The sequence below is a fragment of the Microcaecilia unicolor genome, chromosome 2 (assembly GCF_901765095.1).
Source record: "Microcaecilia unicolor chromosome 2, aMicUni1.1, whole genome shotgun sequence".
Taxonomy (NCBI): domain Eukaryota; kingdom Metazoa; phylum Chordata; class Amphibia; order Gymnophiona; family Siphonopidae; genus Microcaecilia; species Microcaecilia unicolor.
Genome location: NC_044032.1, coordinates 222246262 through 222262622, shown reverse-complemented (window position 1 = coordinate 222262622; position 16361 = coordinate 222246262). Strand labels below are relative to the sequence as shown.

General features: G+C 40.1%; 1 protein-coding gene and 1 non-coding gene across 3 annotated transcripts in view; one reads left to right on the top strand and one right to left on the bottom strand.

The window, feature by feature from the left end:
- Positions 1 to 16361, top strand: part of PCSK5 (proprotein convertase subtilisin/kexin type 5) — a 739798-nt gene that overhangs the window by 37986 nt on the left and 685451 nt on the right. The gene's annotated exons all lie outside the window — the stretch shown is intronic.
- TRNAF-GAA lies at positions 3169 to 3241 on the bottom strand. Its single transcript has one exon. It is a non-coding gene; the product is annotated as a tRNA-Phe (tRNA).

Genomic DNA, 16361 nt, shown 5'->3' with positions numbered 1-16361 from the left:
GGCTCAAGAAAATATTGAACAAATCTGTGAGGTACATCTGAATGCAAAGTGAAGTCAGGAGAAGATGTGGAAGTTGGGACACAAAGAAAGATCAGTCTGTCAGGAGGTAAACCAATTAAGAATTGTGTCAGATATACCTATTTGTTGAAGATGAGAAAGTAGATATGAATGATCCAGCAAATCGAACACCGCCGATAGTTTAAGCAAAACCACAAGGATTGTATCACCCCTATCCAAGGAAGAATGAAGCTGATTCAGAAAAGCTGTATTGGTGGTTTCTGTGCTATGATGTGTATGGAAATCTGCTTGAAGGGGGTGCAGTATAGATGATTGATAACAGTGAGAGACCAGTTGGTGAAATACAATTGTTTCTACTAGCTTAGAGAGGAAACAAAAGTTTGGGATGGGGCGGTAATTTTCTGTAAGAGATTGGTCTAAAGATGACTTCTTAAGAATTGGTTTAACAATGGCTCTTTTTCAGTTTGTCGGGGACATAGCCTGTGAGCAGACTCTGGCATACCATTTGCAAGTATAATGGCAAAAAGCCATGGGTAGGTAGTTTCAACCACCAAGATGGTAATGGGTTTAATAAACAGGTAGATAATATGCACTGAATGAAAGCAGTTTATCGGAAGCTTTAGAATTGGCAAAGAAAAAGGGTTCCAAGTTGACGCTGGAGTTGGAAGAAATGTATCCTGCAGTGATATTGACACAGGAACCATTCCTGGACTGGTGGGCGCCTTAGGGGATGTATGAAGGAGTGTTTTCTGAAGAGTATCAATCTTGTTGGTGAAATAGGAAGCCAATAGAGGCACTGATGGTAATTTAGACTGATTGTGAGAATCTTCCTGGCTAAGCTTGGTTACAATAATGAACAATTCCCTTGCAGGATTATTTGAATCAGAAATAAGTTTAAAATAATAGGTTCATGAGAATTATACATTTTGCTACAGGATTAAAATATCTGTGGGCACAAACTTGAGTACTTATGCCATTGCCATTTGGCCACGGATTTGACGCTTGAGTAGCTGAAGAGAAGACCCAGTTGAAACCAAGGTTCACACTGCTTTAGTGGATTTTTTATGACAGTAGGATCTGATGGTGCAGAGGAAAAAAATGAGCCCGAAGTTGAATTCCAAAAGAGAGATTTCTCATCAAGGGGTAATGAACTAAAAGTCTCAAGAAAGAGGGAGGAAAGCGGTGAAGTGTCTAAAGGGTCATGATATGAAAAATAGGAAGAGAAAGTAGACAGAGTGAGAGCTATAAACAATTGCATCTGAGGCTATAATCGAAACAAAGAACCTGTAAGAAGAAAGTGATCAGTCGGTGGTAATGATTGACAATGGAAATAAGATATAGAATATAATAGTGAATTTGAAACCATAATAAGATCAAGAGTGTGTCCATTTTTATGAGTGGGAAAATGAACCAACTAAGACCAATATCTGATATAAAACAGAGAAAAAGAACAGAGTGAGGGTGCCCAGGGAGGTTAATGTGGATGTTAAAGTCTCCCACAATAAGAACATCTGGAAACTTAACCGCAGCATCTGCCAATGATTGAAGTAAAAATTACCAGTCCTGAGAAGTAATAGAAGGGGGACTGTAACAAATTAGAATAACAAACAATTTATTCGCACTGACCTTCAAAGCAAGTAGTTCTGGATACTGGAATGTGTCAGATGGAATCGCACTAACCAATATTGAAGAAGGAAGGCAGAGGGCTATGCCCCCCCCCCCCCTCATGATACTGTGAGTGAGGGTTGAGGGTAGCCTCCAAATAACAGAGCTGAACAAGGTTGCAAAATTAAGGTAAGCACTTTATTAACTTAAACCTGAGGCTTGTTGCTTCACAGGGTCAGGAACAAAAAGGTAAAGCCTTTTTAATTCAGAGGGAAATAGCTTGTCAAGGACTTGTGGCTGACAAGGCCCAAACACTGTCCTTGGCCTGTGATTGCTACACCCCAAACACAGTCTGTAAAGTTTCTTTCTCAGTCTCTCTGGGTCAGCCAGGCCTCAAAACTGGGTTCACAAGTATCCAATTGAAAGTTTGGCTTACCTTAGCCAGGTGATAGTAGCTAGATCTACACAGTGAAGGCATATGCTGAGAATTCACTTCTTCCTTCCCTTGGGCCTCCCTGGCCTGGCTGTGCCCTGAACTTTATGCTTCTTAGTTCCTCTCTTCCCGGCTCAACCCCTCCCGTATCACTTCCCCCTTGGGAGGGACTATGGATCTTAAGGCAGCCCTGGCACCATGAGGGAATATCCGGGGGGGGGGGGGGGGGGAGGTAGGCAGTATACCCTTGGCGGAAGTGATTGGTAGAGATATGCTTCTTCTCCGTCCCTGAGCCACATTTCAACAAAGCATAAAAATCCAGATTAAAATTACTGATTAGGACATGGTTAAGAGAGGTTTTTTTCCCTAATGGAACGAGCGTTAACCAACTAAAAGAGAGTCTATGGGAAGGAGAGCAGGTCCGAGGTTCAGAAACCAAAGAGGTAGGGCATATGTTAAGATTTTCCAAATAGTGTTCTTTTAGAAGGGCCTGATGGGGTGGGTGATGGCCCCAGAAGATTGGGATAGAAAAGTCATTGTCAGGCGATAACAAGTTTGAATATGGGGTCATCGGTGGTGATGAAGACACAAACTGAGAGAGAACAAAGGACATAAGCACACAAAAATAAAAACTCTTCCACAGTCATCCCCGGAGTTCACCCCAAGGAGCACAACCTTCTGTTTGGGCATGCTTCTTCAGCATCACACACCACTGGGCACACTTATATCTTGGGTCACATGATACATTTGGATTATGTTTGAGATCAACTGAGAGGTAACATCTGCAGTCACAGAGACACAATTCCAGTCAGGCTAGGCAAGCACACACAGTCGCACTACTAGTACTGCTAATTATTTCTGTAGTGCTACTAGACATACACAGCACTATACATGTCATATGCAGGTACTTTCACTGTCCCCAGAGGGTTCACATTCTAAGTTTTTTTTTTGTTTGTTTTTGAACCTGGGGCAATGGAGGGTTAAGTGACGTGCCCAAGTTCACAAGGAGCTGCAGTGGGAATTGAACCCAGGTCACCAGGCTCAAAGCCCACTGCACTAACCATTAGGCTACTCCTTCATTCCAAGAAACCTCTAGCCGGAGGAGCAACAAATGCCTTCTCTGAGGATTGAACTCAGGACCTTCAGATTTTCAGACTGACGCATTACTTACTGTGCTAAGAAGGCTATCCATTAAAGGGAGTTTTATTTTAGACAGCTGCTGCCCCCAGCATTCTTTTTACCTGCTTCTTGTTGTGCCTATTAATATTCCATGCATAAAGATACAAGCTCACTGGAGGAAACCTTCAGCAGCCTGTGTGCTGCGAGTTGTTAGGAGGGTAGACATGCAAATTGGGCCATAGACACCAGAAACTGATTATGTACCTGTCTCTGGGGTGACTCATCCCGTGTACATGAGGGGCTGCTACATTAATATTTGTATTATGCAAGAGAGTTACTTTCTGGAGTTCATAGGATGTGATATGCATAGTATTCTTATCAACATGTGCCTGGAAACTGCTTTTAATAAGGCCAGTAGTGCCTTGTGATTTGTTTTTCTTCCACATTTTCTTGGTTTCTGACCCCCAAATTCTATAATTGGTGCCTAAAGTTGGGTGTAACAGATTAGGTACACAACTCTGTCATTACAGAATACTGGCTTTAGCACCCGGTGTTCAGGCACCTAACTTTAGCATAACTTTTTAGAATCCCCCCCCTCCCCCCCTCAACACTTTGCGTTGATACTTCCATTTTCAATGCCATTCTTTTGCTTTTCTCCTTTACTACTATTTCTGGTTTTCTTGTATTACACTTTGTTACTGGTAGGAATTGGAATAGTTGGTATTTTGCAATTTATCACCATTTTAAAATACGTCAGACATTTTAAAGTTTTTTACAGTGTGTTATACTTTTCTTCTTATGTACTTATGTAACCTAGTGGTTAGTGCAGCGGACTTTGATCCTGGGGAACCGGGTTCGATTCCCACTGTAGCTCCTTGTGACTCTGGGCAAGTCACTTAACCCTCCATTGCCCCAGGTACAAAATAAGTACCTGTATATATGTAAACCGCTTTGAGTGTAGTTACAAAATACCACAGAAAGGCGGTATATCAAGTCCCATTTCCCTTTCCCTTTCTCTTCCCTTTTGTATTCCTGGTCATCTGTATATTTCATATTCGTTGTTTTATGTTTTAATCCATTTTTTAAATGTAATATGATTTTGAGATATATGTATACTATTTGTTTGACTTTTTTATATTCTTAATATTTTACATTTTACTCCTTTACATGTAAATCTTGCTCATATATATTTATTTCTAGTTTGGTTTTGATGTTTCGTAGACTCCTGAGGCAGGCACTCTAAGCCGAAACATGGTGCCATGTCGAGTCTTTCGTGTAACAGCAACACAAGAAGAGATTTTTATCCTGTAGTAACTAAGGACTCTTTTATATGTTATTTGTATATGCATTAAAGTACTATTCAAGAACCCATTGTTTGCTGAGCCTTCTTCCGTCTCCCGCTTTTTGGTTTTCTAGGAATTGGAATATTACAGGTGATCACAATCGTTTCGTTCTCCACAATTCTCTTAGGGTCTTTGATGCCATTGCTTTTTGCTACATCAATCTGTGACCTCAAGCAGTCCTGATCATCTATGTTCCCCTCGTTGTCCAGGGTGGCTTTCAGAAGTTATAGTGCAACAAGATACAATGGGAAAAAGGTCTATTCTTTCTCACAGTCCCACCCATCTGCCAGGAAACTAGGACAATCCCTAATCCCACTTGGATATGTTATAATAGGCTATGAGACAAGGGTGGAAACAAAACAAATGCAACTTTATTTTATGGTGTATTTGACAGAATAGAAAATTTAATGGCATTCACGGATTAGAATTCAGAAATCACAAATATAAACTTAGTGACAGTGTTTTCACCTATTGTTGGATTGGCAAAACACAGGAAATGCTTCTATAGATTATGAATCTGTACATCTGTTTTCTGAATCAAATAAACTGGTTTATTTAAACCTCTGTACTGTAAACTTTAACGTCAAACTTTTTCCAAAGTAACTTTTTCTCATGACCCCTTGCACAGTATACTTTCCCAATTTAGTACCATTTTTACTGTGTAAGCATCCTGTTACCTGTACTATCAGAATTTAGGAATCTAGTAACCAAAGATGGAACAATTTGGGTACCTCCAACGTTTTGTTCTCACTAGTGAGTGCATGCTTTATTGTGGCTGTGATGCTGCATCCCAGGTGGATTTTACCTACATAACATAAGAACTTAAGTATTGCCATACTGGGACAGACCGAAGGTCCATCAAGCCTAGCATCCTGTTTCCAACAGTGGCCAATCCAGGTTACGAGTACCTGGCAAGATCCCAAAACAGTACAATACATTTTGTGCTGGTTATTCTAGAAATAAGTAGTGGAATTTCCCTAAGCCCATTTTAATAATGGCTTATGGACTTTTCTTTTAGGAATCTATCCAAACCTTTTTAAACCCTGTTAATCTAACTGCTTTTACTACATTCTCTGACAGCAAATTCCAGAGTTTAATTACACGTTGAGTGAAGAAATAGTTTCTCTGATTTGTTTTAAATTTACTACTTTGAAGCTTCATTGCGTGCTCCCTAGTGCTATTATTTTTGGAAAGAGTAAACAAGTGATTCATTTCTACCCGTTCCACTCCACTCATTATTTTATAGACCTCTATCATATCTCCTTTCAGCCATCTTTTCTTCAGGCTGAAGAGCCGTAGCCACTTTAGCCTTTCCTCATAGGGAAATCGTCCCATCCCCTTTATCATTTTCGTCGCCCTTCTTGGTAACTTTTCTAATTCCACTATATCTTTTTTGAGATGCGGTGAGCTGAAATGCACACAATATTCGCGGTGCAGTTGCACCATGGATCGATACAAAGACATTATAGCATCCTCATTTTTGTTTTCCATTCCTTTCCTAATAATACTTAACATTCTATTTGCTTTCTTAGCTGCCGCAGCACACTGAGCAGAAGGTTTCAACGCATCATCAATGACGACACCTAGATCCCTTTCCTGGTCAGTTACTTCTAATGTGGAACCTTGCATTACAAAGCTATAGTTTGGGTTCCTCTTTCCCACATGCATCACCTATTGTATCTTAAGGATTTTAAGGCTTAAGAACCCAACTTTTCCTACTAGCATGTCACATTTTCTTGGTGTCGGACTGCATTTCCTGGCACTTGAGAATCTTTTCACGGAGTAATCACTTGGGACTGTGACCTTTATGATCAATGTCATTCTGGTGTTTTTCTGTTTTACCACTATTCCCAATTTATTTGCATTTAGCTTTCTATCGATCAAAATGGAGATGTCCCAGGTGATTACAACCTCTTCATTCTCCATAATTCTCTTAGGTTCATGTTCAAAGTATTTTTCTGGTACAGTGATGTCAAAATGTCACTTTGTTGTGTCTTTCTGCCATCAGATGAGTGACTGTTTCCAGCTCTTTTATCCAGAAGCTACAGATGTCTATTATACCAGGTTTTTTTTTTAATTTCTGTTTTGTTTTAAACCATTTCACCCATAATCCACAGTCCTGGGCTGTAATTATCAATCAGTTTCAGTTTTTCTCTTCTTAACTGTTCATGTGTCCGGTTTTGATCAATGAGTGATTTCCTGGAATAACACTTTGCATTTCCCAGTGTACTTATACATTTGCTACTTTCCTGATTTTGCAGACTTAAAATCCTTGAAGAGTTTTGTTTTTTTTTTCTTTACCTTTGCAGATTCTGTTGCTTCCTTCCCTTTTGGTACCAGTGGATTGTCACTCATTTCTTCGGCACACTTGATACACTGCTAATTTGATCCCATACAGGTGACTTAAGCGGTTTACACAATAAAAAAAATAATTCAAGCCAGAGCTGATGCCAGGAACATAGGGGTGGGGAGTGGGAAAAGGGACAAAGGAAAGACAAAGGAATTGAGGGGGAGGTGAGTGGGAGAGAGGGTAGGAAGGAAGAGTAAAGGAGAAACAGTGTCAACATTTGGAGGATTCTGTAAAAAGAGAAGATTTCAAGAGTGCCTTAAATGACTGGAGAGGCATTGGGGATCTAAGGGCAGAAGGGAGCAAGTTCCATAGCTTTGGACCTTGTCCAGGTTTTAATAATAGAGATGGATTCTGGGTGTTTACTTTTATATTTCAACATGTTTTGCTGATTTGGGTCTGATGATGATGTTAAATAAGCCTGGAGGTCTATGACAGTAGCTTGACAAGTATAATCTATTTCTATAAGACAATTTCCTTGTTTGGCTTGGGGAATGTAGGCACTTGTATACATTAATTCTTATAAATGACTGGTGGGCATGGAGGAGTTTTCTCGTTCATACATCCACTTTTTCAAGGTCTTTAAGATGCCAGTCTACAATTCCAAAGGTGTACGAGAGAGAGCGAATTGCCAACTGATTAATGGCTTGTACCTTATTCTGTGATATTAATGCACTCTTCAATATCAATTTTAGACTTTTAAAATATTTTTTTACTGATCTTTTCTCTGTAATTTATGCTTGATTGCCACTCCTTCCTTCAGTCCTAGATATTTATATACACCTTCCCATGTTCAAGTTCCTTTATCTCTCAGTATCATAAGTCAGAGGGATGTTTTCAGTTTGTTTGTTTTTTAAACTGTCCTCTAAGGAAACTTGCCTTGGTATATTTGTTCAGACCAAAAATCATCTTGATGTCATCTGAGAAGCTTTTCTCTGCTTGAAGTTGTTATATTAATTGTTGATTACTGAACTATAGAGCTTCAGGTCTTCTACAAACAGCAAAGTGTGATGTAACGTTTGGATCATTGCCATCTTTAGGATTAAGGCTAAATCCATAGCCCAAAGTGTTAAAAGTACTTGATGGATTAATCACCAAACAAAACAAATATGGCAACAGGGAGCCTCCCTGAAATTTGCCTCACTAGATGTTATGTAGGAACAATGAACTCTTTATTACTGGTGGAGTTTGCTACATTTTCATTTTTCAAAATTCGGCCGCAGCAGCAATCCCCCTACACTGTCCTTCTGCCGGCATCAGCGTCTTCTCTGTACTGCGGCCCACTTCTGAGGAAACAGGAAGGTTCATGAGAGAGGCAGCCCGCAGTACAGAGGAAACGCCGGTGCCAGCGGCAGGGCAGCATATGGGAATCGCTGCCGAATTTTGAAAAAAAAAAGGCGTTGAGGTGGCGGTAAGGGCTCTGAACGCTAACCTAGCGGTAACCAGGCAGCACGTAGCACTGCCCGATTACCGCCTGTTAAAAATATTTTTGTAGCGCTGGAAGTGGCGCGGGCTGGGGGTGGGAACTATTGCCGGGCTGCTGCGGTAGCCCAGTGGTAGTTCCAGATTAGCGAGCAGTAAGCCTGCATTGGGCTTACCACCGCTTTGTAAAAGACCCCCTAAATGCATCACTTTGCACTTCTTTGCATTGAATTTTAATTGCCGAACAGTAGACCATTCTTCTAGCTTCTGCAGATCCTTATTCATGTTTTCCATTCCCTCCGGGGTGTCCACTCTGTTACAAATCTTGGTATCATCTGCAAAAAGGCAAACCTTCTAACCCTTTGGCAATGTCACTCATAATGAACAGAATCGGCCCTAACACTGATCCTTGAGGCACTCCACTACTCACCTTTCCTTCCTCTGAGTGCATTCCATTACCACCACCCTCTGGCGTCTGTCTGTCAATCAGTTCCTAATCCAGTTCACCAGTTTTGGGTCCTAACTTCATGCTGTTAAATTTATTCAAGAGCCTCCTATGAGGAACCATGTCAAAGTCTTTGCTGAAATCTAAGTAGATTACATCTAGCGCATGTCCTAGATCCAATTCTCTGGTCACCCAGTCAAAGAGTTCAATGAGATTCTTTTGGTACGATTTACCTTTAGTAAAACCATGTTGTCTCGGATCTTGCAACGTATTTGATTCCAGGAAATTCATTATCTTTTTCTTCAGCATCATTTTTTTTTTTTTTTGTACCCCGCACTTTTTCCCACTCATGGCAGGCTCAATGTGGCAGGCAATGGAGGGTTAAGTGACTTGCCCAAAGTCACAAGGAGCTGCCTGGGCCGGGAATCAAACTCAGTTCCTCAGTTCCCCAGGACCAAAGTCCACCACCCTAACCACTAGTGTTGTGCCTGTTGTTAGCCATTTTGGTGTTAATTCTGGCTGCCTTTCCAATTGATTTTTGCAGTCTGCCAGGTCTTGGTGGAGCAGTTGCCTATACATGTAACACAAGTGTTAGCAGTGAATTTATGAGACTGAGATCATACTCCACATACCCTGGCTTAGGACTGAGATTCACTTCTGTTATGGTTTGCCCAAAACTATCCCGTTTGGAGACATTGCCCCAAGACTGAAAACAGAAGGGAGCACAAGTAAAAGAGTTGATGCACAGAAAAAAAGAAGGGATCAGGAAAGGACAAAGTTTGGTAAGAGAGAAGGAGGTGGCTTAGAAAGAAATACACCAAAACACCTCTCACACGACCTTACCTAACACCTTCTACCTAAATTCCTCTTTCACCTCAGCTTATGATCGACTGTTTTCTTAAATCATGTAATGACGTTCTCATTTCCATACTCTGTAAGCCACATTGAGCCTGCAAAAAGGTGGGAAAATGTGGGGTACAAATACAATAACTAACTAACTAACTAACTAACTAACTAACTAACTAACTAACTAACCGGTAGGATGAGATAGAGAAGAGATCCAGGTCTGCAGGAGTGAGATAAATGAAAGACAAGCTAAAACAATTGAAGGTGCAACCCTTTAGATAGGCTTTCTCAGCACAGTGTTAATTGTTTGAAGAGCCAGAAATTGGTCACTTCATCCAGTCCAGGGTTCTTCCAGTTTTGGGTTTTTTTCAACCTATTTTCTAGCTCTTTTGTTATCAGGCTGTTACATAATATTGATGTTCGCCTTTTCCAGATTTTCCCATATGCAGGGTAGCCATTCTGCTTTTCAGTTGTACCTTACAGGATCCTCGGATGAGCATCTCCAGAATGTTTGTTTCAGCTTTAGTTGGTGGTATTTAACCTGCGTTTGTGCTCTTTCCTAGTTTCCTGTAGAAATGTTTTGGGTTCTCTCTAATGAGTTTTTATTTTGATATCTCTCTTTTCTTTTACCTTCATATCTCCCCAGTTTTTTTGCCCCCTAGTTCTATAAAAGTCGCCCAAAATTGCTTGTGCAAATTTGGGCACGTGCCTAATTTGCATGTGCAATTTAATTAAATAACAAGCTAATTAGCACCAATAATTGATTTTTTAAAGCAATTATTGATACTAAGTAGATTAATTGGAATTTACACACACAAATTTAGGCTCCAGATCTGTGCTTAAATTTTAAATGCTAGTAAAAAAAAAAAAGGGTGCTGAAATGGGAGGGTCATGGGCGGAATAGGGGCGTTCCTAGCATTTACCTGTGTTGTTATAGAATAAATGGGGAATTAGGCATGCACACTTGCACTACATTCCAGTTGGTTCAAATGGCCTCACCTAAAGTTTTAGGCGCAGTTCCCAGGCTTAAGCACTATTCTATAAATCGTGCCTAACTTTAAGTGCGGATTATAAAATAGTGCTTTTTTAGTGCCATATATAGAATTCACCCCTTAATGTATACTTTTAGGGTATTATTAAATTATATAAATGTATTGTTTTCCTGTGTTAATGCAGTATGTTTCAGTTTTTTTTTTCTTTTAAAAAAAATCTTTCTCATTATCTTTACTGATCTTGATCCTATCAGATACCCATTTATCAGGGACATCTCTGCTTGCATTGATTTTATTTTGCCTTCAATGTATATTTTCCATGGAGGCATTATCTTTCTCTTCTTCCTTGTTGGTTTTCCCAGTAACAATTTTTGCTGTATTGTATTATGTTATGTTAATTTCTGTGATATTTATGGATTGTCCCCCTTTACAGATTATTGCCTTATTCATCTTACTTATCATACTCTTTATTCTAGGTGTTAAATTCAATTTGTGTAATCTGGCATATATATCTATTTCCAAATAGGTTGAGCTCATTAATTCCTTCACCTCTAGGTCTTTCTTTCTCCTTTATTTTTCCTCTCCAGTTGACAATTATTTATTCATTTGTTTTTCTTTAAAAATACTTGCATCCCACAGCAGCTACCACTGTAGGCTGCTTACAATAGTTAAAAACATAAATGTTTAAACACACACACATAAAATAATACATTTAAACATCTTCAAACACAAATTGTACTAAGACACACAGAACAATTGATACTAAATCTGCTGTTTCTACAAGTAATAATTTACTCCATCAATCAGCAGAGCCAACTATCATTATGCGTGGGATATGCATAAAGGAATCCTGTGCAGAAGGAATGGATCCTCAGAACCTTAGCTAAAATTGGGTGGCAGAGCAGGTGGGGGGAAGAGGGGTTGGTGGTTGGGAGGTGTGGATAGTGGAGGGCAGACTTATACGGTCTGTGCCAGAGCCGGTGATGGGAGACGGGACTGGTGGTTGGGAGGCAGGGAATACTGCTGGGCAGACTTATACGGTCTGTGCCCTGAAAAAGACAGGTACAAATCAAGGTAAGGTATACACATATGAGTTTATCTTGGGCAGACTGGATGGACCATGTAGGTCTTTTTCTGCCGTCATCTACTATGTTACTATGTTACTATTATAACACTGTGCTGAGAAAGCCTGTCTAAAGGGTTGCAACTTCAATTTTTTTAGCTTGTCTTTCATTTATCTCACTCCTGCAGACCTGGATCTCTTCTCTATCTCTATCTCATCCTACTGTTTAGTATTTCTTTCTAAGCCACCTCCTTCTCTTTTACCAAACTTTGTCCTTTCCTGATCCCTTCTTTTTTTTTGTGCATCAACTGGAATAGTTTTGGGAAAACCATAACAGAAGTGAATCTCAGTCCTAAGCCAGGGTATGTGGAGTATGATCTCAGTCTCAGAAATTCACTGCTAACGCTCGTGTTACATGTATAGGCAATTTGTCCAGGCGCACTTGCAAATTCTTTTTAATTAGGCCTATGGCACCCAAAAGAATGGGAAATATTTCTTTATCCTTCTGCCACATTTTCTGGTGGGGCTTAATTTTGGGGAGAGGAGGTGGGAATAGGGTGGAACACAGTTCTACTATTCTATTCAAACTCTAGAGCAGCAGGGGTTTTCTGCATATCTGCCCTTCCCTTTCAAGCAGCCTGCAGGGAAAAGGAAGGAAGGAGATGAACCTGGAGCAGAGCAGGGAACTGTCACTGTACTCCCTCATCCTCCAGCTCCACAGTTCCACTTCCTTTTTGTCTATGAATTTGACCCTGCTTCTTGTTCTTGTCCTATATTTATTTATTGGGATTTATTAACTGCCTTTATGAAGAGATTCACCCTATATATCTTCCAAAGTGGTATAGTGGACAGTGTTATATGCTATTGAGAGGTTGACAAAACCAACGCTGCAGATTTGGCATTTTTCCAAACCATCTTCAATGTATTGAGTAAGATTTATGGTACATATGTTGTACTAAGACTAGGGGGCATGCGATGAAACTACAGTGTAGTAAATTTAAAACAAATCGGAGAACATTTTTCTTCACCCAGCGCATAATTAAACTCTGGAATTTGTTGACGGAGAACGTGGTGAAGGCGGTTAGCTTGACAAGAGTTTAAAAAGGGGTTAGACGGTTTCCTAAAGGACAAGTCCATAAACCACTACTAAATGGACTTGGGAAAAATCCACAATTCCAGGAATAACATGTATAGAATGTTTGTACATTTGGGAAGCTTGCCAGGTGCCCTTGGCCTGGATTGGCCACTGTCGTGGACAGGATGCTGGGCTCGATGGACCCTTGGTCTTTTCCCAGTGTGGCATTACTTATGTACTTATATTTGACTTACTTGGCCAATGTCATCTTATTTGGACATCATTTTTTCTTTGGAAATGGATGTGAGAGCTCATTTAGGATGAGATGCTCATAAAGCTTGAGTAGGTGGCAAAACAAGACATTTGTCCAAAAGCTCTTTGGATCCATGGGGATCCTTATCCAGTTTTTAAAATACAACAAGCATGTCTGGATCTAGCGGGATTGAACCTGTGACTTTAGGGAGGTAAGGCTGGAGACCTGTGACAGAGTGGAGGAGTGGCCTAGTGGTTAGGGTGGTGGACTTTGGTCCTGGGGAACTGAAGAACTGAGTTCGATTCCCGGCACAGGCAGCTCCTTGTGACTCTGGGCAAGTCACTTAACCCTCCATTGCCTGCCGCATTGAGCCTGCCATGAGTGGGAAAGCGCGGGGTACAAATGTAACAAAAAAAAAAGTTATGGAGATCGCTGAATAAGTCTGAGATTAGTTATTTGGTGAACCTAAGGAAGGTAGGCATGCCTTCAGAAGCTCATTATTGGACAAAACAGGATGTGTCCTTGAAACATGGGTATAAGGAAATCTGGGGAGAGACACTTGTGCTTATCTAATGCTGTCCTTGGAGTGTATCTCATGGAAACTATTTATCTGCTCCCTGACTGATTTCAATACCTAGTTCTATTCCACTGTTTTTTGGTTCCTGCCTTGCACCTGGTTCCACACCACAACCCTTGGAAACCTGCCCTGTGCTGAGCGAGCATGCTCAGTTTCATTAAAACAAGCATGCATAGCGACTGAAAACAGGACAGGGCGCCAGGCAATGTGAGACCAGTGTGGGACAAATGCTTCAGCCAAACTGGGGGCCCCAGAGCCAATTTGGGGGGGGGGGGCAGGCCCCCATAGCTACGCCACAGGTCCCCCAAAAACACCTTATAATGAAGTTCCTGTATATAGAAAATTCCACACAGGAAAATCAATTTTTTATGCTATCATACTATAGTGAAAAAACAACAGAAGAACAAACTCCACACTTTGCAATGCAGATAAAACACAGTGGAAATGACAAACAATCAACGGTGCACTACAGTCCTTTAATAAATATCTTTAAAGAAATTCATTGACTCGTCATGGACCTTGTTTTGGCTCAATAGGCCTTCCTCAGGAGTTTTAGGGCCCTGTTTACTAAGCAGTGTTATAGGCACATTAACGTTTTAAACACATGTTAACCATGGATATGCCTACAATATCCCTATAGGTGCCTACATGGTTCTAAGTATAGGCTCGTTAAAAACACTAACGCACCTTAGTAAACAGGGCCCTTAGTGTGTTTGCCCAATGGCTAAAACCAGAATTTGTTCTCTTGAAACATAAAACAAGCATCCAAGCAAAATTAAAGTAGTGCAATTTGGCGTTAGTGTCTTTACTGGCACTGCAGTGGAGGACTTCTGGCATCAGTATATTTCTTCGCTACGTTCTCCACTTCGATATATATTTTTTTTGAATGCTTGTTTTATATTTCAAGAACACAGTCTCTGTGTTTTATCTATTGGGCAAACATTAAGACTCCTGAGGAAGGCCTCTTGAGCTGAAACACGGCCCGTGTCAAGTTGATGTGTTTCTTTGAAGATATTTATTAAAGGACTGTAGTGAACCATTGTTTGTCATCTCCACTGTGTTTTGTCTACCACCCTACAGCAAACATAAGACTTAAATATTAAAGAAACTACTTTAGTAGACACCTTTGTGGTAGGAAAAAGCCTGAGAACTTGGACTGCTTCTCATTAATATGATGGAGCAGAACGACCTCATTCAATCATTGGCTAGGAAAAAACCCTCCCCTCCGTTTAACATGTGCATTACAGTGCAGGACTTTTACTTTAAATTGTGGAAAAAATGTTCACAAAAATGCTGAAACTCTATTCAAACAGTACAGTTCATTGAATTGACTTAACTCAGAGAGCCGCTAGTCCAACCTTTCTGATACGGGGCTAGTGTTTCACTGCATTTCAAGCCTCTGTCAGGGATTGTTGTAACTCAAGCAGCACACTTTTGTTTACACACAGGTTCACAATTTTCCGTGTTTATAAACTCACAAGAGACCAATGTGTTGTACTGTCTCCAAAAAGTATTTTATACATAACACTCAACAAAATATATCTACAGTGTATAAGATAAATTGTTTGTGTGTGTAGGAGGGGATGCCCTCAAAATTCTGTCTTACCTACTAAACAACCTTTTAAACATAATGGTAAACATAATGGCTGTCTTAAGGGGACATTTGTGATACTACAATTAATCGCTGTAGAATGGACTAACATGCAAAAAGCTGAAATTTTATTTATTTATTTATTAATTAGGATTTATTTACTGCCTTTTTGAAGGAATTCACTCAAGGCAGTGCACAGTAAGAATAGATCAAACATGAGCAATAGGCAATTACAGCAGTAAAAATATTCAAAAACAATATGAAGTAATAATACAAAAGAAATAATAATACAATAAATAATACAAAGAAATAAGTTACTTCAGTGAACACAGTGGACTATATTTGTGATTTTTTTATGTTTATGTATTTTGAATGTTGCACTAAGCATTTTAATGACACTGAACTATTCTGAGGGAGCCCTATAATTCATGATTAAAATACCACCCAATATAACAGCTTTTATGTGTAAAAAGGTTAGTTAGAGGATAAAGTAAAACTAGGAGGGTACCCCCCCCCCACACACACACATATTTAATCTTATACACTGTGGATATATTTTGTCACATAGGCACATGACGGCAGACAAGGGCTGTATGGCCCATCCAGTCTGTCCATCCTCAGTAACCACTAACTCCTCCTTTTCCAAAGAGATCCCACGTGTATGTCTCACGCTTTCTTAAACTCTGACATAGACCTCATCTCCATGACCACCGGGAGGCCATTCCACACATTCACCACTCTTTTCATGAAAGAGTATTTCCTCAGATTCGTCCTAAGCCTGTTTCCTCTTAACTTCATCTTATGCGCTCTCATTCCAGAGGTTTCCTTCATTTCAAAAAGGATCACCTCCTGTACATTAACACCACTGAGGTATTTAAACGTCTCTATTATATCCCCTCTCTCTGTTGAGTGTTATATATAAAATAATTTTTGGAGGAAGTACAGTACGCTGGTCTTTTTGAGTATTTTGCTTTTTGTCCAGTGTTTGAGAATATATTCAGTTTTAGGATCTTAACACTGACATTTACCCCTAATTTACATGTGCAATTTAATTGAATAACAATCCAATTAGTGCCAATAATTGGCTAACAAGCAAGTTTTGGCACTAATTAAATTTAATTGGACTTTGTGTTTACATGTAGATGCGGGATAAGAAATGGGAGAGGTATGGGCAAAATGGGGGGGGGGGGGCGTTCCTAGCATTTACGCGCATTGTTATAGAATAATGGGGG